This window comes from Megalobrama amblycephala, linkage group LG1 (assembly GCF_018812025.1).
Source record: "Megalobrama amblycephala isolate DHTTF-2021 linkage group LG1, ASM1881202v1, whole genome shotgun sequence".
In the NCBI taxonomy this organism is placed as follows: domain Eukaryota; kingdom Metazoa; phylum Chordata; class Actinopteri; order Cypriniformes; family Xenocyprididae; genus Megalobrama; species Megalobrama amblycephala.
In genome coordinates this window covers 1,335,032-1,362,430 of record NC_063044.1, presented here as the reverse complement: position 1 = coordinate 1,362,430, position 27,399 = coordinate 1,335,032, and the positions used below count along the sequence as shown (strand labels likewise).

Genomic DNA, 27,399 nt, shown 5'->3' with positions numbered 1-27,399 from the left:
GACTCTTTCTCTGAGAGAGTTTATCAACACACCATGGTGCTCACCACACAAGAGCCCACTGAAACCAATGACATCCTACAGAAGATCATTCAGAAATGCTTCAACAGACACTTCAGTCTTCAGAGAAGAAGCTCTCCTGATGATCTTCTGCAGATGTTTGAGGACATTATGAAAATTAATAATGGATGTCACCTGGATTGTGCTGAAGCTTCACAGTATTTCTCAATGGAGCAACAAGCCACAGAAAGACGTGAGTGTGATGATATTTGATGTGTCTAATGATAAACGGACCATTTTTAAATGAAGTTCAAGTTAATTTTACTATTAACTGTCAAGGCTGAACAGGCAGGCAAACTCATGAAATGTTCTTCTCAGTTTCAGAGGATGTGAAGCTGAATCTGGTTGTGTGTGGAAGTAACAGGACATTAAAATCCTCCATATCAGAGCTGATCCTGCAGCAGACACACAGAAAATCAGATGTGGATCTTCATAGACGTCAGATCAGTCTGGTGGAGCTTCCAGTTCTTTTCAACACTCGTCTCTCAGAGGAGGAAGTGATGCGTCTGAGTCTCCGCTGTGTGTCTCTTTGTGATCCTGGAGTTCATGTTTTCCTCCTCATTATTCCTGACACTCCACTGACTGATGAAGACAAAGCAGAAATGGAGGAGATCCAGAGGACCTTCAGCTCCAGAATCAACAAACACATGATGATCCTCATAATGCAGAGTTCAGAGCATCAGACAGCAGAACTCAATGAAGAAACACAGTCTGTCATTGAGAGTTTTGGAGGACGACATCATTTCTTTGGTCCCAATACACAAGTGTCCACATTGATGGAGAACGTTGAGCAGATGCTGGAAGAAAACAGAGGAGAGTTTTACTCCACAGAGACATTTCTGGAGGCACAGATGAAAAAATTACTGCAATTTGAAGACATGAAGAAGAAAATTAATTCACTGGAGACACATTTACTGTCACCAGGTAATGACCAGAAAATTAATTTGGTCTTAAATGTTAATTCTGTAGTTTGGAGCTAATTAAATATCTTACACATTGAGAATATGTTTGGCATGAAGAGTCACATGAATGGTGTACCCTCACAAAAACTGTACTCAATCACTTAAAAAAAAAAAAGGTGTTAAAAACAATCCTCTCACTCATTAGCTGCCGCCAACATGGTATTGGTACTTAAAATACATAAAGAACAGAGCTGCTCATGCTTGCTAAAGAACTACTAAATTCCCCTTTAAAGGGCTATAAAAATGACAAATTTAAATTTCAGTTTCATTTCATGAGAAAGTGCTACACCACATCCATAAATGTTGGAGAACTATTAAATAAAGTTAGGGATGAATAGGGAAAGAATAAAGAGGAAGGGGGAAAGGGATGGTAATCAGGTTGACCCGGGCATCTGGCGTTGGCAGCCAGGAGACTTATAGTGGGGGAATCATCTCAGTTAAATGTAAGACGAGTGATTAGGACCCCCTATACAACCTGGAAGGGAAGAGAACAGAGGATGGTAAGGATAGTTGAATTGATGAGAGAAGGAAGGAAAAGGGAGGGTTTGAGAGAAAGAGACAGAGTACTGTTAGGCGTGTCCCAATATAAGAAGGTTTTGAGAAATCAGGTAATTGGTTGAGGTGTGGCTGGGTCCTGAACCTCAGTTAACTAGTTCAGTGGAGGATTTGATGAAGTGAATCTTGTGGCCAGTTTTCTGGTTTCAGTAAGAAAGAGTGGATCTTTGGGAGATGCTCAGGCAACGTGTCTGGAGAAAACATATTTAATATTAGGTTAGAATGGGCTGAGGAAGGAGTTTAAATGGAAGATGTAAGTATGATGCTCCTAAGTGTTCCGTTTTGCTTCTCCAAAGAGTAAATATGAGAGTATATTGAGAGTGGGTGGAAATGTTAGAGATGCAGGGATAGATAGACGGATTGAATGTGGATGAAGTAGGGGCAAAATATCGTAGGATGCCAACAAAAGGCAAGGAGGAACATGGCCTGCGTCTCAATGTGCATACTATCCATCCTAAATAGTTTGTGACACTAGTAATATTCAATACTATTTAGGGCGGATAGGGTGGATAGTATGCACATTGGGATGCAGGGATGGACTCTAAATAGCTTCAGTGAAGGGACAGGATGCAGAGGCTAAGTCAGTCATAGGTTAGTAGAAGGCATTTGTAGTGGCGAGATAACCTTTGAAACAGTTCCAGCCCGTTAAGAAAGCTGAAAGAGAGCTTGGGGCAAGGCAATTATAGAAGTGATATTTCTGGCTTGCTGGGTTAGTTAAAGATGTGTAACGCCCCGGGTTACTCACTGTAACCCTGTTCCCTGAAAAGGCGGGAACGAGAAGCTGTGCTTTATATTCAGCGCTATGGGAACGTCTTTAGTCGTGATCAGCTGTGAATATATGTGTAAAACAACGTCAATGAAATTGACCTATTTATAGCCTCGCGTGACGTCATTGAAATGCGCCGTAGCGAGGCTATAATTAGATGTGCCACCTGTGCATCAGCAGATATTTTGTCTGTAGAGCAGTCTCAGTGCGGCAAAGAAGCGCAGCTTCTCGTTCCCGCCTTTTCAGGGAACAGGGTTACAGTGAAGTAACCCGTGGCGTTCCCTTTCAAAGGCTATACTCTAAGCTGCGCTTTATTCAGCGCTATGGGAACGAGAATACCCACGCCGCCGCACTGTGTGTCCGGACCCCCAGGCTGTCAAGTGTGTCACAAGCACAGAGAGTCTCAGACGCTAGCTTGTGATGTCGACTCAAGGACATGAGAGCCCGGACTAACATGAACATCCAAACTATAAAAGTTTATGAATGTGTGCAGAGAGGACCAACCTGCCGCATCACAAACATTTTGTAAGGGGGCGCCCCCCGCCAAAGCTCTAGAAGAGGCAACCCCCCTGGTGGAATGAGCCCTGATGCCCGTTGGTGAAGTTTGACCATGTGCCTCATAAGCAAGGGCGATAGCATCTCTCACCCAATATGACATGATCTGTTTCGTGGCGGCCGCACCCCTGTTATGGCCGCCATGACAAACAACAAGTTGCTCTGACTTACGCCACTGGCTAGTGCAGTGGACATAAGTCTGAAGAGCACGGACTGGACACAGTCTGTGAAGTCTCTCCTGCTCTGGCGTTGTGAACGGCGGAGGGCAGAAGGCTTCAAGAGTGACCGGATGCAAGTTCGAGAAAGGAACTTTAGGCAGATGAGGATGCAAAATAGCTTTCACCATTCCTGGGGCAAAGTCTAAGCAGGATGGCACAATGGACAGAGCCTGCAAATCCCCAATTCTTTTCAGAGAAGTTATAGCCATAAGAAAAAACATTTTCAGAGTTAACAGCTTGTCAGAAACTGACTCTAACGGTTCAAATGGGGTCTCAACCAGGCCTTCTAAGACTATTGCTAGGTCCCATGAAGGGATCCTAGTTCTAGAAGGAGGCTTAAGCCACCTGGCTCCTCAAACTAAACAAGAGAGCAGGACATGCTTGCCCAACGGTACCCTGTCAATCAGAGCGTGGCAAGCCGAGAGAGCGGCCACATAAACCCTGAGAGTGGCGGGGCATGTACCTGTCGATAACTTTTCCTGCAGGAAGTCCAGAACTGTAGCAATTTGGCAGTTTACTGGATCTGCATTGTGTGCAGTACACCATCTTTCAAAGACACCCCATTTGTTGGTATAACTTGCTCTAGTAGAGGGAGCTCTAGCATTTAAAATAGTCTCGATAACTTGAGGTGAAAGCCCTGTATCCCTCAGTTGGTTCCCCTCAAGGGCCAAACATGAAGATTCCACATCTCTGGCCGGGGATGAAATATTGTCGTGCTATCTTGTTTAGATGGTGTGAACGCAGACCTCCCTGGCGATTTATATAAGAGACTGCTGTTGTGTTGTCCATCCGCACTAGGACATGGCAGCCTCTCAGCTGCTGGAGAAAGTATTTCAGGGCCAGAAATACAGCCATCAGCTCTAGGCAGTTGATGTGCCAGACGAGCTGATGGCCCTCCCATTCCCCTTGGGCTGGACGGCCATTTAAGACCGCTCCCCAGCCCATCAGGGAGGCATCTGTCGTTAGCAATCTGCGACGACATGGCGCATGGTGCCATCTCTCGCGACTGCGCTAATATTAGCCAGTCGTCTATGTAATTCAAAATGCGAATGCCCTGAAGTCGCAATGGAGTCAGTGCTGCATCCATGCATTTTGTGTATGTGCGGGGTGATAGGGCTAGGCCGAATGGAGGAATCCGATACTGGTAGGCTTCGCCCCCGAAAGCGAACCTCAGGAACCTCTTGTGTTGTGGCAGTATTTCGATGTGAAAATATGTGTCCTTGAGATCGATCGTGATGAACCAATCGCACTGTTGGATTTGCGACACGACCATCTTTACTGTTAACATTTTAAACTTTGACTGAACGGTTCAAGCCTCGAAGATCTAAGATTGGACGCAACCCCCCGTCCTTCTTGGGAGCTAGGAAGTATCTGCTGTAATAACCTGACTCTCTCGCTAGAGGGGAAACACGTTCTATAGCCCCTTTCTCCAGAAAAGATTGCAGCTCTCGTGACAGTGATGTCGCTTGCCCCGGCTTCACAGTAGTGGAGACCACGCCGTTGAAACGCGGAGGACGACGAATAAATTGGATTCTGTATCCTAAATCTAGTGTCTTTAGAACCCACACAGATACCCCTGGCAGTAGTTTCCACGCTACCAGGTTTTCTGAAATGGGCACTAATTTTGATACTTCCCTTTGAGGGGATGTTAGGTGTTCCGCGTCCTGATGTGTTACAGGAAGCAACGGAACATTTCGCTGGAAACCGCTGCCCTCTGAAGCACCAGAGGTGGCGGGGAAGGAGGGTTTACGTGGAGATGTCGAGAAGGGGCGGGTTTTAGGTGTAGTACGCGCCCCGTCCCGAGGGGGGCCATCCCCACGGGGCTGGGCACAAGACCATCAGGACGACTTCTTTTTCTGTAGAATGTTCCTGAGGTCTTGCCTGGGAGGTTGCTGCAGGCGGCGAGACGGTCCCAAATCCTTACGAGGGGGAGCTCGACTCGCCACACTTTGTTTCTGTACCTCCCTTTTCGAAGGACCGGGTTGGGGCTGGGTGGCCGACGGCCCCTCCCCTTGAGTGCGGCGAGGAAGGAACTGCACGAATGCTTCCTCAGACTTCTTCACCTCCCGAAACCTGTTGACGACTGTGCCAAACAGGCCGAAAGGTGTCACTGGCGCATCAAGCATAAAAACGCGGTCTTTGTCTTTGATGCCAGTGAGATTGAGCTACAGGTGCCTCTCTGTGCTGACCATAGCAGCCATTGAATGGCCGATAGCACGGACCGTCTGCTTGGTGGCACGGAGAGACAGATCTGTGGCACGACAAAGTTCTGAGAACGCTTCCTCGTCGATGGTGGTACCCGCACTCAAATCCTTTAGCAGGTCAGCCTGATATGCTTGCAACACCACCATGGTGTGCAAAGCAGCACCAGCCTGACCCACAGCTTGAAAAGCTTTACCCACAAGCGCTGAGGTGGTTCTGCAGGACTTTGTGGGGAGGGTAGGTTTCTTTAATGACGATGCTGATCCAGGCGAGAGATAGCTCGCAAGCGTCTCTTCAACCTGGGGCATCGTCGTATGCCCCCGTTCCTCAGCGCCCACGATAGTCGAATAAATCCACGTTGAGGGCACAAAGATCCGGGAAGTATACGGTTTTCTCCATGATTTAGTTAATTCATCATGGAGGTCCTCAAAGAAGGGGAGAGATTGACGTTGAGATCCCTCCCCCTGGCCACCAGACAGAAACCTATCCTCTAACTTTGAGCATTTGGGGGTTTCTTTTTCCTGTGGCCAGTCTAGCTGTAATCTGGCCACAGCTTGAGTTACTACCTTGAGTAATTCCTCAACTGCTTTATCATCACGTGAGGAAAGCTCAGAGGCAGCACACTCGAAAAGAGATTTGTCATCCCCCGTACGAACTGAAGAAGCACCGGAGCGCGCTTCAGGATCGCGCGAAGGGACGCGTTGATCAGGTGACAGAGCGGGCGAAAGGGGAGGACCCGTCTCCCGCTCGTCAGCCAAATCCAACTGCGAGCCCCACGAACGTACCGTAGGTGCTGACTCTTGGAAGTAAGCCAAACGAGTGCGGAGCATTTAAACTGTGAGGAGATCAGAGTGCTCGCACTCACCGCTTTCTAACGAACGCAAGAGCAGCGTGCTCTTCCCCCAAACAAACAAAGCAATACTGGTGTGTGTCCGCATCGGACATAGGACGCGAGCACGGAGGCACACACGGCTTGCTTTGCTCGCTCATACTTTTCTCTCAATAAAGATATATATATATATATATATATATATATATATGTGAGTGTTCAATTTCACTTGCAGCAAGCAGAGATGAAAGAGGAACAGATGAGAGAAAAGTTCTGCGCGCTGCCTATCGAATCTAACTCCTAACAGAGTAGAGGAAAGAAAGATGACAGGGCTTGCTATTTCTTTGAACAGACTGTAATAGTACTGTTTGAAACACACAGACTTTACACACAACTTCACAGAGTGGACTCTGAAGACAAAAGACCTGCTGATGCACAGGTGGCACATCTAATTATAGCCTCGCTACGACGCATTCCAATGACGTCACGCAAGGCTATAAATATAGGTCAATTTCATTGACGTTGTTTTATTCAATTCAATTTAATTCACATTTATTTGTATAGCGCTTTTCACGATACATATAATTTCAAAGCAGCTTTACAGAGAATGCATGTCAACATTACAATTTAAAGAATGCGGTTAGCAAATAATGTAATAATTTAGGCAATTAATTTACAATCACTGTTAGCAGTTCAACTGAACGTAGAAGCAATGAGCTCCTGAAAAATGAATTACATTAACAATAATTAGGATATAGAAATTTGGGAATGTGCATGTTGATCCAGATGATTGCGTCTTCTGAAGTCCTCGCAGGAGTTGGCGCCGTCTCTTCATAGGTGTCGGTCATCTGAGGTCTTCTTAAGAGGCTGGATCCAAACTGAAGCTGAAGTCCTCTCTAGTCACGGGTGTCCCGAGGCAAAACAGAAAAGCAAATGGAGAATAATTAGCGTAGCTGCTGTTCATAACATTAAGCAAAGATAGTCATGTGCAACTGATCTGATATGAGATGCATTATGTGAATGCCTGGCTAAAGAGATGTGTCTTTAATCTAGATTTAAACTGGGTGAGCGAGTCTGAGCCCCGAACATTATCAGGAAGGCTATTCCAGAGTTTCGGAGCCAATGTGAAAATGCTCTCCCTCCTTTAGTGGACTTAGCTATCCTAGGTACAACCAGAAGTCCAGAGTTTTGTGATCTTAAAGAGCGTGAAGGATTGTAGGGTGATAGAAGATCGGTTAAGTACACAGGAGCTAAACCATTTAGAGCCTTATAGGTCATTAGCAATACTTTATAATCAATACAGAACTTAATAGGTAACCAGTGTAGAGATAATAAAATTGGTGTTATATGATCATATTTTCTTGACCTGGTAAGAACTCTAGCAGCTGCATTTTGTACTAATTGTAGCTTATTTATTGAGGAAGCAGGACAACCAGCTAATAATGCATTACAGTAATCTAGTCGAGACGTCATGAAAGCATGAACTAACTTTTCTGCATCAGAAATAGATAACATATTCCGAATCTTAGCAATGTTCCTGAGGTGGAAGAAGGCTGTTTTTGTAACATATGAAATATGATTTTCAAAGGACAAGTTGCTGTCTAATATAACACCCAGGTCTTTAACTGTCGAGGATGGAGTAACAGTACATCCTTCTAAATGCAGATTGTAGTCTGAGAGATTCTGTGTACAGGTTTTTGGTCCAATAAGTAATACTTCAGTCTTATCTGAATTTAATAGAAGAAAATTACTAGTCATCCAATGTTTTACTTCTTTAATACATTCTGTCAGATTGGATAATTTAGAGATTTCATCTGGTTGTGTTGAAATATATAACTGAGTATCATCAGCATAGCAGTGGAAACTAATTCCATGTTTTCTTATAATATTGCCGAGTGGCAGCATGTAGATTGAAAATAGCAGAGGGCCTAACACTGATCCTTGCGGCACTCCATAGTTTACTATCGTGATCTTAGATTTTTCCCCGTTTATATAAACAAAATTGTGACGGTCTGATAGGTACGATCTAAACCACCGCAATGCCTGGCCCTGAATACCAGTGTAATTTTGTAGTCGAGCTAGGAGTATTTTATGATCTATAGTGTCGAACGGAGCACTGAGATCAAGTAACACTAGTATTGAGACACAGCCTTGGTCAGAAGCTAGAAGTAAGTCGTTTGTAATTTTAACGAGCGCAGTTTCTGTGCTATGATGAGATCTGAATCCTGACTGACATTTTTCATAGATAGCGTTTTTTTGCAAGAAGGAGCATAATTGGACCGACACTACTTTTTCTAGTATTTTAGACATAAATGGAAGATTTGAGATGGGTCTGTAATTTGCTAATACGTTTGGATCTAATTGTGGTTTCTTAATGAGAGGCTTAATAACTGCTAGCTTGAACGGTCGTGGGACATGACCTAGAGATAAAGACGAGTTGATAATATTGAGAAGAGGCTCTTCTGCTACAGGTAACAATTCTTTCAGTAGTTTAGTGGGTATTGGATCTAGTAAACATGTTGTTGGTTTAGACGCAGTGATAAGTTTATTTAGCTCTTCCTGTCCTATAGTTGTAAAGCACTGCAACTGTTCTTGAGGGGCGATAATTGAGGCTGAATCATAAAAATCTGTTAAAGGTTGTACATTTACAATTGTATTTCTGATACTTTCGATTTTCTCAGTAAAGAAATTCATAAAGTCATCACTACTAAATTGTAATGAAATGTTTTGTTCTGGTGATGTCTGTTTATTTGTTAATCTAGCCACTGTACTAAACAAGAACCGTGGATTGTTTTAGTTATTTTCTATGAGTTTGCGGAGATGCTCGGCTCTGGCTGCTTTTAGACATATATTCACAGCTGGTCACAACTAAAGACGTTCCCATAGCGCTGAATAAAGCGCAGCTTAGAGTGTAGCCTTTGAAAGGGAACGTATCACAGGTATTTAATCAATTAGCTCAAATCATGGGTGAAATATATGAATATAAAAAATCATCATGTGTTATGACTAATTATAATATAGATTGCCCAAAGAGGGAATTATGCACATATATTGTGAATTGATTACAACGGATTGTAATAATTACATACAGTGGGTATGGAAAGTATTCAGACCCCATTAAATGTTTCACTCTTTGTTTCAGCCATTTGCTAAAATCAATTAAGTTCATTTTTTTCCCCTCATTAATGTACACACAGCACCCCATATTGACAGAAAAACACAGAATTGTTGACATTTTTGCAGATTTATTAAAAAAGAAAAACTGAAATATCACATGGTCCTAAGTATTCAGACCCTTTGCTGTGACACTCATATATTTAACTCATGTGCTGTCCATTTCTTCTGATCATCCTTGAGATGGTTCTACACCTTCATTTGAGTCCAGCTGTGTTTGATTATACTGATTGGACTTGATTAGGAAAGCTGCACACCTGTCTATATAAGACCTTACAGCTCACAGTGCATGTCAGAGCAAATGAGAATCATGAGGTCAAAGGAACTGCCTGAAGAGCTCAGAGACAGAATTGTGGCAAGGCACAGATCTGGCCAAGGTTACCAAAAAAGAAAATTCTGCTGCACTTAAGGTTCCTAAGAGCACAGTAGCCTCCATAATCCTTAAATGGAAGACGTTTGGGACGACCAGAACCCTTCCTAGAGCTGGCCGTCCGGCCAAACTGAGCTATTGGGGAAGAACCCTTGGTGAGAGAGGTAAAGAAGAACTCAAAGATCACTGTGGCTGAGCTCCAGAGATGCAGTCTGGAGATGGGAGAAAGTTGTAGAAAGTCAACCATCTGATCCAGGCAGCCCTCCACCAGTCAGGGCTTTATGGCAGAGTGGCCTGACGGAAGCCTCTCCTCAGTGCAAGACACATGAAAGCCCGCATGGAGTTTGCTAAAAAACACCTGAAGGACTCCAAGATGGTGTGAAATAAGATTCTCTGATCTGATGAGACCAAGATAGAACTTTTTGGCCTTAATTCTAAGCGGTATGTGTGGAGAAAACCAGGCACTGCTCATCACCTGTCCAATACAGTCCCAACAGTAAAGCATGGTGGTGGCAGCATCATGCTGTGGGGGTGTTTTTCAGCTGCAGGGACAGGACGACTGGTTGCAATCGAGGGAAAGATGAATGCGGCCAAGTACAGGGATATCCTGGACGAAAACCTTCTCCAGAGTGCTCAGGACCTCAGACTGGGCTGAAGGTTTACCTTCCAACAAGACAATGACCCTAAGCACACAGCTAAAATAACGAAGGAAGTGGCTTCACAACAACTCCGTGACTGTTCTTGAATGGCCCAGCCAAAGCCCTGACTTAAACCCAATTGAGCATCTCTGGAGAGACCTAAAAATGGCTGTCCACCAACGTTATACCATCCAACCTGACAGAACTGGAGAGGATCTGCAAGGAATTGGCAGAGGATCCCCAAATCCAGGAGTGAAAAACTTGTTGCATCTTTCCCAAAAAGACTCATGGCTGTATTAGATCAAAAAGGGTGCTTCTACTAAATACTGAGCAAAGGGTCTGAATACTTAGGACCATGTGATAGTTTTTCTTTTTTAATAAATCTGCAAAAATGTCAACAATTCTGTGTTTTTCTGTCAATATGGGGTGCTGTGTGTACATTAATGAGGGAAAAAAAATGAACAAATGATTTTAGCAAATGGCTGCAATATAACAAAGAGTGAAACATTTAAGGGGGTCTGAATACTTTCCTGTACCAACTGTATATGATTAGTTCTAGTTTAATAGTTGTTTAGAAAAACTATCCTAGCTTGTCCAGCAAACTATGGGTTTTCCTCATAGACTATTTTGAAAGAAATTTTATTCTCTGGCCACGAGAATAAATTCCTATTATAGCATCAAAGCGCAAAGCAATGTTGTAGAAACGAAACGTAGAAGTGACTTGGTTTTCTGAATAAGCAGCAGAAACAATCGACCATGAATTATAATGTATTTAATATATGAAACTACGAATACATAGACTAACATATACACTAAGAATACACAAATATGGAAAACGAAAGTAAAGTCAAAGAAACAGAGGTGATCAAAAGAGTGGCAAATTACAAACAGTTAACCTTTGAGAGCCAGCAAGGAAACTCAGTTTACACAAATTTTAAAAGGTTGTTAGTTGCATAAGTTCAGAGTGCTGTAGTTACTGCCTTTCCTGTAAGAGTTTCAATGCACTTGGCTTGGAGCGATTGGTCCTTTTCAGGAGGGCGTTCTCCGGCGGGTTTTCCAAAGCAAGGTTTTAACTTAAAAATAAGATAACTGGAAATAAAGAAAAGAGTCCGTCTCCTAGGTGATGGAGGATGACGAAGGCTTGACAAACGTAAACTTGAGCCAAGAAGATCATCATCCCGATGAAGAGGAGTTATGTCACCTCGGCTCCCGCAGGAGCTCAGTTCTTCTGCCCAATTTCTCCACTGCCGCAGAAGTAATGTCGCCTCGGCTACCTCAGGAGCTCATCCTCTGGCTATTCTCTCCACTGCCGCAGCAGTGATGTCGCCTCAGCTCCCCTAGGAGCTCAGTTCTTCTGGTCAATTTCTCCACTGCCGCAGCAGTGATGTCGCCTCGGCTCCCGCAGGAGCTCAGTTCCTCTGGCTATTCTCTCCACTGCCGCAGCAGTGATGTTAACCTATACCTCCAAACAGCACATTCAGCGTACACAATGCAATTTTTGGGGGTCATCATTAACGTTTCCGGCTGCTGTCCTGCATTGGTTTGCAATTTTGGGGGGAGTACTCTGGGTTCGGGCCAAAATACAAAGCTCGGAGCCCTCTCCTCAGACAGCATGCCAAATACACATACTAATACGCATACTATTTACTATCTGATTATTTGTAAGCGTGAACTTGCGAATTGGATGATAACTGCAAAACGTGATCTGCCTTTATTGATGATTTCTGCTACTGCTTGTGTTGTCTGAGTGGGTGAGTACTGATTTCCTAGACCATTCAAGCCCCCAAGAGGTGGTGGCTATGATTATGGGGTATATTATGTTAAGTGCTGAAAGAGAACCATGCTTGACTGTGAGTTAAAAGAACTGGACTCTGGGGCCATTCGTAGGCAAACCAGTGCCCACTATAAGCTGAAGCTGAAGCCTCTAGAGGGTGCTGCATCAGAGTAAAATGTAATGTCACTGGGATGAGTGATGTAGTCAATTGTAGAAAAGAAAATGTAATACCGTTCCAGGATGAGAGAAATTGTTGCCAGAGGCACATTTCCATTTGCATGCATCATCTAACATGACTGTTGTGGAGAGAGGGGATGGCTGCTGCTTTCAAAGGAAAATTGGACAAGAAGGACTTCCCCTGAGTGATTATCCAGATGCTTTGAACGGACGGATGGATGGACGGATGAATGGATGGATTGGGGGATGGAAAGATAGGGGGATGGAAGGTTAGGGAATGGATGTATGGATGTGGATGGATGGATGGATGAATGGATGGAAGGAACTGAGGTGGCCTAGAAGTGCTAGTATTTAATTTCATGGTCGATGGTAGCATATTGCATGAGAAGACTGGAGCTGAGATGATACTGTTAGTGCTTGGAATGTGAGCACTGTGGGGAGAAGACAAGTTGATTATTTACTATTCTCTTTTAAGAATAGATCAGTTAAAAATAGAAATGGAGGTTGAAGGAGTCCAGATTGCCCTGCGTGTGATAGAATCCCATGGGTTGCTGAATATGTTATTTGGACAGAAGAGTTAGCTGTTTGAGAAATGTCAGAGTAAACAGGAGCCATATTGCTGTAAACTGCGGCTAATTTGTGAGCATAGCTGCTGAGACAGGAGAAGGGTGATGGACTGCTGTAGCTGGCCGAGTAGGAGGGGGGATAGACTGGTTGAAAATAGAAATGGAGGTTGAAAGACTGAATAGTTAAAGGGTTAGTTCACCCCAAAATGAAAATTCTGTCATTAATTACTCACTCTAATGTCGTTCTACAACAGTAAGACTGTTCATCTTTGGAACACAAATTAAGATATTTTTGATGAAATTCGATGGTTTAGTGAGGCCTCTATTGCCAGCAATGTCACCTCAAGATCCATAAAGATACTAAAAACATTTAAAACAGTTCATGTGACTACAGTGGTTCAACCTTAAAGGGATAGTTCACCCAAAAATGAAAATTTGATGTTTATCTGCTTACCCCCAGGACATCCAAGATGTAGTGACTTTGTTTCTTCAGTAGAACACAAATGATGATTTTTTTTAACTCCAACCGTTGAGGTCTGTATTATATTTTGCACAAAAACAAAACAAAAATAACAACTTTATTCAACAATTCCATTCTTCTACGCGTTCAGTGCTTCCAGATTCTATGTTAGAATGCCGACTCATTACTGAACATGAACAGCGTCGGCCAATACAGTGTCGGCGTTCTGACGTAGAACACGGAACCGCTGCACTGTGTTCACTGCATAAACAGCATAGGAGACAGACATAGAAGATAAGAAAATTTCTCAAAATAAGAACTTAACAGACACATATATATATAATATTCTGGGACTGACCAAGCAATCTCGCTGAGCAGCAGAATGTTGTCAGGGTCACCTTTTCTCTGGTGGGTTGCAAAGAGATGAATAACTGGGCATGCACAAACAGATAAGCACAGCAACGGCCTCCAATAGTGGGCCAACCCAAAGCTGATGAGCTGGGAAATTAGAGCACTGTCTGAAGATATCCATTTATGCCTGGCCGGTACTTCTTGGATGTATAGGTTTGGAGGCCTGATGTTCCACTTCGTGGGCCGATGTCGGGCAGATGTATATGTGCTGTCCGGGTTGGTGTTTCTAGGTGGAAGGTATTTGGGGTTTTTAGGTGTGAGGAGATGTTTGTCTGTAATATTTGTAGAATGTAACTGGGGTTTAAAACTGATGAATTTCCTTTTACTGGTTCAACAGAGAGTGAAGATGATGTGAGGATTGTGCTTCTGGGAAAAACTGGAGTTGGGAAAAGTGCAACAGGAAACACCAATCTTAGGAAGAGATGCATTTATAGCAGAAACATCTCAAGAGACAGTCACTAAAGAGATTCAGAGGGAAACTACGGAAATCAAAGGCCGACTTGTTACTGTGATCGACACTCCAGGACTATTTGATCCTGAACTTACTAATGAGGAGATCCAGAGAGAAATCAGCCACTGCATCTCCATGATCCTGCCTGGACCACATGTGTTCATCATTGTGCTCAATTTAGGACAACGATTCACTCAAGAAGAAGAAACATCAGTGAAGATCATCCAAGATACGTTTGGTGAGAAGTCTTTAATGTACACAATGGTGCTCTTCACCAGAGGAGATTATCTGAAGGACAACTATTGAACAGTGTTTGGGAAAACCTGGATCTCCTTTGATGAAGCTGATTGAAGCGTGTGGAAACAGATTCCATGTGTTCAATAATAATCAGACTGGAGACCGAACACAGGTGTCTGATCTACTGGAGAAGATAGACAACATGGTGACAGCGAACGGAGGGAGTTTCTACTCATGTAAGATGTTCAGAGAGATGGAGAGAGAAAAACAAGAACAACAGATGAAGATCCTGATGGACAGAATCAGAGAAAAAGAAGAACTGATTAAGAAACATGAAGGGGAGAAAGAGAGAATGAAGATGATGATGAAAGAAGAAAGACAGAATCAGAAGAAAGAGAAAAAGAGAAGAGAAGAAGAACTCAAAAGAGAAATAAGAGAACAAGAGAAACACCAGAGAGAGATACGAGACGAGATGAGACGAGAACGAGAGACATTTAAACATGAAATAGAAGAAATGAGGCAAGAAAACAAGAAGGTAAAAAAAGAAACAGAAAAACTTCAGATCAAATATGAGTCTGAAATAGACAGACTGATGAATGAGAACGAGAGAAAGAAAAGAGAAAAAGAGTTTAATGAAAGAGAAGCTCAACAAAAGACTTTTGAAGAGAAACTAAAACTCCTTGAAGAACAACATGAAGATGAACTAAAGAGAAGACAAGTGGAGAGGAGAGAGGAATATGAAAGACAGATAGAGGATATGAAGATGATCTGCTCTGAAACTGATGATTTACTAGAGGTGAGTGTCCATGTTACTAGCCTTATTTTATTTATTTTTTTTACTCGTAAAGCAGTAATAGTAATGGTATTAAAGGTGGTAAAAATACTAATACTATACTAATAATAGAGCAGCTCCAAACTAAGACAATCAATGTCTCTCAGCTTTTCTAATTCACTGCTTACTGAATGGTTTGTGTTGGTTTCAACTCTAAAAGGTCACAGCTTACAGGAAACTGGAGACCGAATACAGCAAATGGTCCTGGAGGCTTTGCAGTGCCGTGATGGAAATTGAGAACAAACTATACAATAAAATAGAAAATGTAGTAATTCATGAAGTTAAAGAAATTGATCTTCAAAGAGAACTAAAGACTACAAGTGAAGAAGTGAAAAAAACAATGTTAGAATTCTTTGAGAAAGACAAAGATAAATATATATTGATTCAGTGGAAAACATCATTTGAAAACAAAATCAAAAGATTTCAGGATAATATTGTGAGAGAAACAAAGAGGAAATTAACTGAGATTCTTCAGCAGCGAGACCTGAAGAAAAAGACTGATGGTCAGAGGACATATAATGAAAACACTCTCTATGAAAAAAGCAAAAAACTTGCCTTAAAATATAAAGACAAAACAAATGATGAACAAACACTGAAGAAAGAGTTTGATTTGTTCTGGGACAATTTGAAAATCTTCAGGGAAGCCATTGAACCTGTAAGATATATTGAGAAGAAGAGAGAAGAGTACTATAGTGTTTTCCAGAAATACTGTGATGGAGCAACATCAGCTGCTATTTTTGGTGAGATCATCTGTCAGAAACTGAAAGAGCCCATTGAGCAGAGTGTCTACATGAAGATTGCCAGAGATCTGACTGATGAAATGAGATCAAACTGTGAATCACTGAATGGAAACAGATCAAATCTGGAAAAACACATCCTGAAGACACTGGCAGAACAGGAGGATTTTTACAAATACATGAACTACATTCATAATCCCAGAGATCACTTCAAGAGTTTCATCAGAGATGAAGTCAGTCGGTACATCTCTGATAAGTTCAGTGTCGGTGTTTTACACAAGATGAAGGAGAACATTGAACTCCTGCAGCAGAAGATCATGAAAGCAGCACATGAATCTACTGAACATGTTCAAGAGAACAGAGGAGATGTTGGTTTGTGGTTGAAGAGTTTCACACAGAAGCTCTCAGATGTGCTGATCTTCTCTGAAAAAGACCTCAGTGGAGTGAATCATGATGATGTTGACGATTTCAAACTCCTAGAAGATGTGATGAGACAAGAACTTCCTGTTATAATGTCTGATATCTGCAGTAGATTCAACACAGATATATTTGATGAAAAGCTTTACCTCAAGTTCAGGCCAAATGAGATTCTGAATGATCACTTCTGTTGGTACTGTTGGGTTCAGTGTCCGTTCTGTAAAGCCATCTGCACCAAAAACATGGACCATTATGGAAAACACAGTGTTCATTTCCACAGAGTGAGAGGAGTTAATGGCACATATTACCGTTCAACACACAATCTCTGTTCTGATATTTGCACAAATTTAGTTTTAAGTGATCAGTATTTTAATACATCAGAAGGAAGGTTTCCATATAAAGATTACAGAAGAGCAGGAGATGATTATTCCTTCTGGAGCATCACTCCTGATCTCTCTGAACTGCCCTACTGGAAGTGGTTTGTGTGCAGATTCCAGAAAGATCTGGAAAAATACTACAGTAAAACATTTGAGGGTTATGGTGAGATTCCAGATGAATGGAGAAAGTACTCAAAACATCAAGCTATTCAGAGTTTGGTTCAATATATCTGACCCTTATGTCTCATCTCAGATTCTCTTAAGATCACAGGTTGAGACACAGTAAGACTCTGAACTCATCTACACCTCATCACAGAGAACATGAAGAGTACGCTGAATACAAGCTGGTAAAGAACATATTCAATCTAAAAGTGTTCTGGCTCCAGATTCACGGAAATCTTTTTAAGAAAGAAGTTAAGAAAGTTCATAGGATTTTTTTTTTTTTTTTTCATAAAAAAAATTATATGCTTTGGTGTTATTTTAAAGGCTGGTGATTGCCGAACACTTGTTGAAATGAAAAGCATCTAAATTATTTTAGAAATGATTACTGTATTTATCATAATTAGCACACAGACTATTTTGGTTGTGACATTTTTAATAGGAGTTGTGGTTGGTTGTGGTTTAATGGGAGTGCATCACTCAGTGTTGCATTTTTATTAAACTGTGTTATGTTAAAATAGTCATCTTGGGCCACAGGTGTGGAAAAACCCTGGATGGACGTCCAATCAATCGCAGGGCTCACACACACAAACACATTCACACAATATGGTGTCTCCATTTGACCTATGCTTTGGTTTGTGAGGGGAACCAGAACACCTGGAGGAAACACAAGGAGAACATGCAAACTCCACACAGAAAGGCCTCCTAGCTGAGCTGGCGCCAGTGCACTCACTACACACCCGCTATAGGTGGAGAGGAGAGAGAGTAATTGAGCCAATTCACTGGTTGGGGATTATTAGGAGACCACGAATGATAAGGCCAATGGAGGGAATTTGGCCAGGACACTGGGTTATACCCCTACTCTTTACAAGAGGTGCCATGGGATTTTTAATGACCACAGAGAGCCAGGACCTCAATTCTCAGTCATCTGAAGGATGGTGATTGTTACAGTATAGTGTCCCAGTCTGGGATGTTAGGACCCACACAGACCACAGGGTGAACACCCCCTGCTGGACTCACTAACTCATCTTTCAACAGCTACCTAGTTTTCACAGGAGGTCTCTTATTCACGTACTAACCAGGCTCAACACTGCTCAACACTGCTTAGCCTTACGCCGAGCACACACTGCACGATTTTTAAAGTCGTGGGACCGCTGTTCTTCTCACACCACATGGATGTCTGGAATACCACTTAGTTGCTGTTGTGTGCAAACTATATGACGGATTAGTAACAGGGTCACACATTACACAACTTTTCAATAGGAAGAATCATTGACAACTCTGTTTGGTTATGAACCTAGATCAGCAATGAACAAAGACCGTTTTCAGTCCTTTCAGATTATTTACCCTAGAAACATTGCATTTTTTAACCTGCTTGAATTTGTTCAGAATGAGATTTAACAGATATGCTTATTGTGTGTACAGTGCCTATAGAAAGTCACCATACCCTGTGAAAATCTTTTGTATTGCCGCCAATACAAACTGTATGCTAATTGTCAATCATCTTTACCATTTCAAAAAATGTGCTTTAGGGTGTAACAGACAAGCTTGTTACTAAGTCTTTTGTCTGCAGTTCTCTTCCTCATAGGGGTGCTATGGTGCCTAAATGAGCTACTTAAGTAAAGGTGAGGCAGTAGAGGAAGTTAGCATAGTAGCAGCAGTAGAAAGCATTGCTTGACTGTATATGTGCTATGTCCTGGTTGGGAAATGTTCCATTTCAAGCTCAGTTTAAAATAAGGATGTGTTTTCTTTCCTGTTATTTAAACACTTGTCTGTTGATGATGTTTGTTGCCAAGACGTTATTGAACTTGTTTGACGTTATTGAAGCCCATATGGATGTTAGTTTGTGGCTTTTGGCTTACTTATGGCTGTACCTGATTCGGAAGAGTCTGTCAGTCCACTAGTTTCTATGGCAATATCAGCTGCTTTGTTAAAAAAAAAAAAAAAAAAAAAAAAAACATACATTAAAGCTGAAATCCAACCTGAATGATGACAACAGAATAAAATACTATCACTAGTGATCATCAAATCCTTTTAACAGTTTATTTTACACACATTATGTTTAAGTCTTCCACTTTTTTCACAAAACATTTGCTCTTTAGAAACCCAGTCAGTTTGGGTTAAAATTCTTTAAAAGGCTTATAAACACTGAATTATTACCAACATATGAAATTAAATTAAGGACATGCATCAGAAAAATTGGGAATGTTGGACAATAAATATATGAATATAACAGCTTGATTTTGCAGTGTTGTCTAATGTCCATTGAAGCAAAAGTGTCCAAAAGTGTGAATTATGCGATAACGGACACAACAATGCATCATGTATTATAAAATCATTATGTTTGTAGCGTGATCCATTAAAACGTGCAATATATATTTCAATTCAGACCTAGATATTACTATTACTCCACTAAGTCTGAAATATATTGTAAATATATTGTTTGCTGCAAACATGATGATCTTAAATGTATTAATTATTAATTTACTATTAATAAATGTGTAAAGTTGCATAAAATGGAAATACTCAATAAAGTAGGCTAACTACGTTACTCAGATGGAGGAATGGTTGGATTCCACAAATGTTAAAATAAAACATATATAAGACAATACAACATTTACTGTAGGAGCCATACAATTTACTGGTGACTTAATTTAAAAAACTGTTCTATTGCGCTTCTGATTTGGCAGTGAAATTCGCCGTTTTTGGGTGAAGGATTGTGAAGGATTCAATGGTCCAGTTAGTATTTTCACCCCATAATGGCGGCCGTGCTACCAGAGCGCCATTTAGTGGCTGTTAGCAAAAAAGTATCAAAGTGTCGCCTCTTGGGTTCTAAGCTCTTTGGTGAGGGCAGAAAGGTAGAACTTTCAGTCAGGGGGCGGGGCATGAGTAATTTGACGTCACATTACTCAGAGAATCAAAAGAGACTGAGAGTGCTTTGGTTTAATGGGGATTAAAAAAAAAGTAGTGGGTGAATTTTTATCATTGTAGGGTGGTTGTGTTCACACACTGCCAACACACATTTATATCCAAACATCTTGTAAAAGTGGATGTAGCATAGGTGACCTGACCTTTATGTTGTGTAACTAGTTTTGTGTTAGGAAGACATGAGACGGTTATAAGGGTTTAATTCCCCTGTCCCCTCATAAAACAACATGACTCATATAGAAAGTCACTGCTACAGTCATTTTATCACCTGATAAAACTCTCATAGACGCTGTAAAGTAAGTGTGTGTGTGTGTTTAGCTTCTAGCTTGTGACCTTCAACCTCAACATTTCCTGCACAGGTCTTTCCATTTACCTCCTCGACTGATTTGACTTTTATTTCACAGCAGTGATTTTGTATGGCGATTATGAAGCCATGATCAGAGACTGAGAGAGTTTAGAGATGATCACCAGATCATCTACGGATTACATACCCAGCCAGCAATGACACGTGGGGCCCAGATGGGTTAACTACGGGTTCCATGGGTACTGTGTGGGCATGGGCTTTGGCTGGGTGAAATCAGCGGGTCCCATGTAGGTTTTGTAGTACGAGTCCCACATAGGAAGCCCATATGAGCTGATTACATGGGCCCCATAAGGGACAGGCATGGGCCAAGTGGGCATGGGTTTGAACTGGGAATGCACATATGGGTCCTGCATAGAATTTTTATGGGCCAAGTGGGCATGGGTTTGAACTGGGAACACATATATGGGTCTTGCATGACGTATTTATGGGCCAAGTGGGCATGGGTTTGATCTGGGAACACATATATGGGTCTTGAATGGCATATTTATGGGCCAAGTGGGCATGGGTTTGAACTGGGAATGCACATATGGGTCCTGCATAGAATTTTTATGGGCCAAGTGGGCATGGGTTTGAACTGGGAACACATATATGGGTCTTGCATGACATATTTATGGGCCAAGTGGGCATGGGTTTGATCTGGGAACACATATATGGGTCTTGAATGGCATATTTATGGGCCAAGTGGGCATGGGTTTGAACTAGGAATGCACATATGGGTCCTGCATAGAATTTTTATGGGCCAAGTGGGCATGGGTTTGATCTGGGAACACATATATGGGTCTTGAATGGCATATTTATGGGCCAAGTGGGCATGGGTTTGAACTGGGAACACATATATGGGTCTTGTATGACATATTTATGGGCCAAGTGGGCATGGGTTTGATCTGGGAACACATATATGGGTCTTGAATGGCATATTTATGGGCCAAGTGGACATGGGTTTGAACTGGGAATGCACATATGGGACCTGCATAGAAATTTTAGGGGCCAAGTGGGCATGGGTTTGAACTGGGAACACATATATGGGTCTTGCATAACATATTTATGGGCCAAGTGGGCATGGGTTTGATCTGGGAACACATATATGGGTCTTGAATGGCATATTTATGGGTAAAGTGGGCATGGGTTTGAACTGGGAATGCACATATGGGTCCTGCATAGAATTTTTATGGGTCAAGTGGGCATGGGTTTGAACTGGGAACACATATATGGGTCTTGCATGATATATTTATGGGCCAAGTTGGCATGGGTTTGAACTGGGAACACATATATGGGTCTTATATATATTTATACAACAGTTCTGTCTGGTTCTCGAATCTGATTGGCTGATAGCCATGCGATATTTCAGCGATAGCAGCACTCCTCCTATCTTTTCACCGTTTGTATCACTCCGCTTGAAGTGACCGTCATGGCAGCCAACCAAATCAACCGCAATTTTTACAAATACTACTTGTTGTACCACAAACTGTAGTTTTAATAGTTTTTAGGCGAGAATGTAGTTGTTTAGACCTGAAATATGTGACTCATATTTAATAACAGCGCCTATTTTACAACTTGTTTTGACGTTTTCGGAGATGTGAGCTCCAGGGCGTCAGCGGCCGTTCAGTGCTTCTGTAACTGCCGAGAACAGCTTAATCTCGGCCAGTGCTTCGTGGATTTGCCGCTGGCTCTTATAGTGGTTAAACATGAGACATTATTCAATTTGAGTACATAGAACAGGCAATCTTTGGTCTTTATTAATCTATTATTTGTTCTAGAGCAAGTCGAATTGTGCCATGTTAAATTTGATGATAATAATAAACGACGTTATGTTACATCATTATATATAGCATGTTGGCTTCAACTAGACGGCACATATCAGACGAAGACTCTTCTCTGCTCTTCAAATACGTAAAACATTAAACTTTATAAACATAGGGTTTTTTGAGTAAAGAAAACGCTTTACAATTTTTTTTTTTTCAAACATCAGATCTTTATTTACCTTGGCATTGCATAGAGTAGATGTCCAAACTGCGTGCGCACTTCATTCATGAGGGGAGGCGGATTAATGTAATGAAGTTTGATTGACAGTTTGAGGATCCAATGGAGTTAAGAGGTTTTGTCACAAGCTCTTTAAAATCCTTTTCATTCGTTAAATATTTGTAAAACCCACATACAAGCGTAAATGTTTTTTGTTTTGTTTTTGTTTTTTGTAAATAACTAGTGCTTTGTTTGACTGAACTGTACAATTGTGCTTATTTGTTGTTCAATAAATATTATTTTATATAAATATATCCATTAGTAAGTAATATGGATTGAGTGAAAGTTACATTAATACGCCATTAGATGGCAGCAACACTTTACAGGAGGAATGAGTCAGGGAAGCACAAGAGACTTTTAAATTGAAAGGAACTTTTGCAAAGGAAGTTGTTTTTAGCGCTGTGGTGTTATACAAAGATTGCTTTCCTCAGAGGACATTTAAACGGACTTTTATAATGGATATAATATTATGGACATCGACTTGGAGAATGAATGTAATGCAATATATCAGACAGGTAATAGCCTACTCTCTCTCTCTAATACTGTATAAAATTCAGTGTGTTTCAATGAAGCGACTCGACGTTCCTTCGTTACTAGTTCTAAAGTGACGTTTTAGAGTTAGTAACGGAGGCTTGGTCCAACTGACAACTTAAGATATGAATCCGTGGCGGAATGAAGTAGTGCTGCACAAAAGAGGGTTTTAAAGACACTCCGTTGTTGTTCTTATTTCTTTACACACTCATGCCGTCACTTGGGTAAAGTTGGTTTTATATTCGCACATTCAGACATCCGTATTCAATAGCCTTGTTAATCACACTACATTGGACATTCAGTGGACATTCACAAGTAAATATGCCATTAAAACAATACTTGCCTATTTTGATCGGCTGTGAAAAATGTTGTAAGTTGACAATTGTTGGTTGTCAATATATGTCACTGCTTAAAATTCGCAAACATTCCCATACGGTAAAAAAATATTTTATCTGGCCAAAATATTTTTTGAAACTGAAAATATATTTTGTTTCAACCTTCATATACTTAAAATATATTTAAACATGTATTTCAGGGGCAGGAAAAATATATTTATATATAAAAATATATTTCAGGGCGCAAGAAAATACATTTCCAATCTTACAGTCGACAATGCAAATGTGCGTGGAAGAAAGCCTTGCGAACAAAACTATTATGTTTGAGGAATTTTAAACACTTACAGAAAAACATGAATTTACACATATTTTCCACATTGACACTTTGTTCACATATCTTCCCCCAAAATACAGATCTGTGTAATCATGGCACCTCACAAATGTGTGTTTTAGTCTATTACTTACTTATTTATTTATTTATTTATTTAATTAATTGTAATTTATTGTCAGTGTAATATAGCGTTTAGATCTACATCAAATACAATAGATTAATAAAATCGCTAGATGTACGATGTTAACTGTGACGTAATTTGAATGGGAAACCACTAGCAGCGCTCACGGACTTTCGGAGTACTGCGCATGCGCGTCACTTTGAACTGTAACGGTCGTCAGTCAACCGGGAGTTCTCGGAGTAAAAGGTAAGAGCTAACGTTATAACTTTATTTTTAGTCGTCATTTTTCACATATGTAATGTTCATTGCTACTTTGAATGTATAATGTTTTATTGTCAAGGTTTTTTTTTTTTTTTACTTTATTTGTCAAATTAATGCCCCGTTTGTTTATTTGCTCACATGAGACGCATTTGATATTTTCAGATTTCCGTTATAAAGTTAGTTGTTTTTAATTTGGACACTAGTGAAAACTAACGTTACACACAAAAAATGTTTAATATTTTTTATTTATTTCAGCTGTAGAGTGTTTGGGAGACCGTGCTGCCTGCTGTTGTCGATCTATGATGCTCCTGTCACTGATAGTGGCCTGTAACGTAAGTTTTTTTGGGGGGGGGGCTAAATTTAATGTTTTACTAAACTTGTTAATTAGGCACACGTTATTTTCTCGTTATTAAAGTTCAGGCATATGCTGGTTTGGCATTAATGGCATTTCATACGCTCAATTTTTCTACTATTATTATTATCATTATTAATATAGCCTTACTATAATATAATTTTTATTCACTTTCTGCTGAATGACAAGCTGTTTTCGAATATCCAGTTGAGCCAGTGATTCAGTAAGTTGCTTGTAACAGAAGATGCTTATTTGTCACGACTTACAGGTTTACATGTGTCATTCATTACTGTAAAAAAATCTACTTTTTATTTTCAGTAGCAGAAGCAGAGACGGTCTGTGCAACAGCAACAAGGTGAGAATGATGAGGCACTTTAAGAAGTAGATTTTTTTTTTTTTAAATTAAGCACTGTTAAGCAAATTATATTATTTTATTTGTGTAATTTATGAATTGATATGTTCTCTGCACTTGTGTTAATATCTGTTTCTGTCTGGAACAGGTGCGGGTCAAAACCCATCTGTCAAGACGCTTGTCCACTTGCTGTCCACCCCACCAGCCCAACGATTGTGCTGGAGAACCACAAGTCACAGGTACAGGATAATGTTCATAGTCAAGTCATCTTCATTTCTGTGGCACTTTATACAAAACAGCTTCACAGTAATAAACATGATATAGTCAACATGACCCTAGTTGAAGTGAAACACTAGGTGTGTGTTAGGAAAATACTAATATTTTAAAGTCTGTACATCCAAATGATTCCTCAAGCTTTAAAACACATCACAAATTACAACATGTTGACTTTGAGCCCATATTGGACAGTTGGCAAATCTGTAATGTAACAAATTTAACATAACAGTATTTTCCAAAAACACACCTATTGTTTCACTTGAGAAGAAGTTGATTCGTCAACTGAGGTCATGTGGATTACCGTCATGTTCACTTTGGTTTTTGACCTTCTTGCGTGAACACGCAGAGATGGATTATTTTTCTAAATATCTCTGTTTGTATTCCACAGAAAAAGAGAATGTCATAATCAACTGGAACAGCATGAGGGTAAGTATCCCTTTAAGTTAGCTTAACTGAGTGACTTTATGATATTTCACTATCCTTTCATTTGTAAAAGTGAAAATGCAATGCAGAAGTGTAAAGAAAGGCTAATTCGACCTCTCCTCAATCATCAGTTTCTTTACTGTACTGTCTAAAAATATGCCCATTAAATATCTTTAAAATCCAGTATACCTGTAATTGTTTTAGTTCCAGTGTAAACAAAAATATCAGGCAATCCAAAACTTGTTAGAGAACAAAGTGCATGCCCTCTGTACCTGTACTGATGTTCAGTAATTGTGTTTGTCTTTTGTATGAGTACAGTGGTAGAGGCAGAAGAAGTGCCTTTGATGAGGAAACCATGGCAGCCATATATACAGTAAGTTAATACTTAGTGAAAGGAAAATTTACTAGAAACATTAAGTTAAAAAAATAACTGATTTTTGTCTCACAGTCAAGAAGAGATTTCCAAATGTGTCCAAAGAGGCTTTGAGGATTTGACGTGGGGAAACTGAGACTTCTTGAAAGCAAAAAAGTTAATTTTTTGAACATTGTAAAGTATGTTCCTTGCTGATTTTTATTCAAATGTTCACGTGTTATAGACAACAAATAAAAGTTTTTCAAATGTGACGTGAATGTATTTTCTTGGGTTGAAATATATGTAGGGCAAAATATATTTTTAAATGCTTTTGTAAAATATATTTTGAAAATATTTTTTTTTACCGTATGGGTTAATTTATTGCACATTTATTGGAAAGTTTGAATTTATCATAAGTCCGAATGTGCAAATATAAAACCAACTTTACCGAAGTCGTGCCGTCGAACTGTTGTATAAATGCAATATCACACTCGTAGCCGTGCGATATGGCTGTATATCAGCACGCAGTGATTACCTACGGACGAATCACAGCGTGCTGATATACAGCCATATCACACGGCTACTCGTGTGATATTGCTCATATATCTATGGGTAAAAAAGAACATCGACAACACAAACGCCATGACTGTTTTGGATGTATTTTTTGGAGAGATGTTTTGTTTTCTTTTTTTCAGACATTTTTAAAAAATATATATTTTTTTTTTATTTACCGGTACGTTGTAAAATTTTAATTGTTAAAGATTATGTTTGTTGTTCAATGTATTATATAATGAGTGTATTTTGTATTGTATTTTTGGAGGGTTTTTTTTCAGAGATTTTTTTAAAATATATTTTTTAGTTTACCGTATGTTGTGACATTGTTTTTTAAAGATAATTTTTGTTGTTCAATTTAATATATTTCTTGCAGTTCAAAGCATCAAGTGTCTTGTATTTATCTTGTACTTACATTCATTCTTCATTTTTAATTTTTCTTAGATTGTTTCCTTAAATGGATGGTTGGGCTTACCTTGCATGAATTGCCCAGTTAGGACCAACATAAGATCCTTACAGAGCCCACTTTAAGCCCATATGGGCATTCACGGTTGAATCCTGGTGCAAGCCCACTTTAAACCCCTTTAGGCAGGTGGGGCCCAAATGGGTCTGACACATATTGCCCGGTTAAGACCCACATAAGACCCTTACAGATCCCACTTAAAACCCACCTGGGCATCCATGGCTGGCCCCCATGTGGATCCCGGGTGCAAACCCACTTTAAACCCCTTTGGGCAGGTGGGGCCCAAATGGGTCTGTCATGAATTGCCCGGTTAAGACCCACATAAGACCCTTACAGATCCCACTTAAAACCCACCTGGGCATCCACGGCTGGCCCCATGTGGATCCCGGGTGCAAGCCCACTTTAAACCCCTTCAGACTGGTGGGCCCCAAATGGGTTTGGCATGAATTGCCCAGTTAGGACCCACATAAGACCCTTACAGATCCCACTTAAAACCCATCTGGGCATCCACGGCTGGCCCCCATGTGGATCCCGGGTGCAAGCCCACTTTAAACCCCTTTGGGCAGGTGGGGCCCAAATGGGTTTGGCATGAATTGCCCAGTTAGGACCCACATAAGACTCTTACAGATCCCATTTAAAGCCCATCTGTGTAGCCATGTTGCAAAGCCCACTTTGGACCCCTTTGGGCAGGTGGGGCCCAAATGGGTCTGACATGAATTGCCCAATTAAGACCCATGCAGTACCCTTACAGGTCCCACTTTTAGTATGTCTGGGCTTCCACGGCTTGCCCCAATGTGGATCCCGGGTGCAAGCCC

The 27,399-nt window shown here is 40.8% G+C and overlaps 1 protein-coding gene, 1 long non-coding RNA gene and 1 pseudogene across 3 annotated transcripts in view; 2 read left to right on the top strand and 1 right to left on the bottom strand.

Annotated features, from left to right (window-relative positions):
• The window catches only part of LOC125245641 (zinc finger protein 271-like), a 243,294-nt gene that overhangs the window by 66,921 nt on the left and 148,974 nt on the right, over window positions 1-27,399 (bottom strand). The window lies entirely within an intron of this gene.
• On the top strand, window positions 5-17,796 carry LOC125245551 (annotated as a pseudogene).
• On the top strand, window positions 23,622-25,841 carry LOC125246111. 2 transcript variants are annotated; one of them, XR_007179753.1, is made up of 6 exons: window positions 23,622-23,799; window positions 24,070-24,521; window positions 24,667-24,757; window positions 25,183-25,220; window positions 25,536-25,590; window positions 25,666-25,841. It is a non-coding gene; the product is annotated as an uncharacterized LOC125246111 (long non-coding RNA). The 2 variants fall into 2 exon arrangements; XR_007179736.1 differs by having other exon boundaries at window positions 25,536-25,841.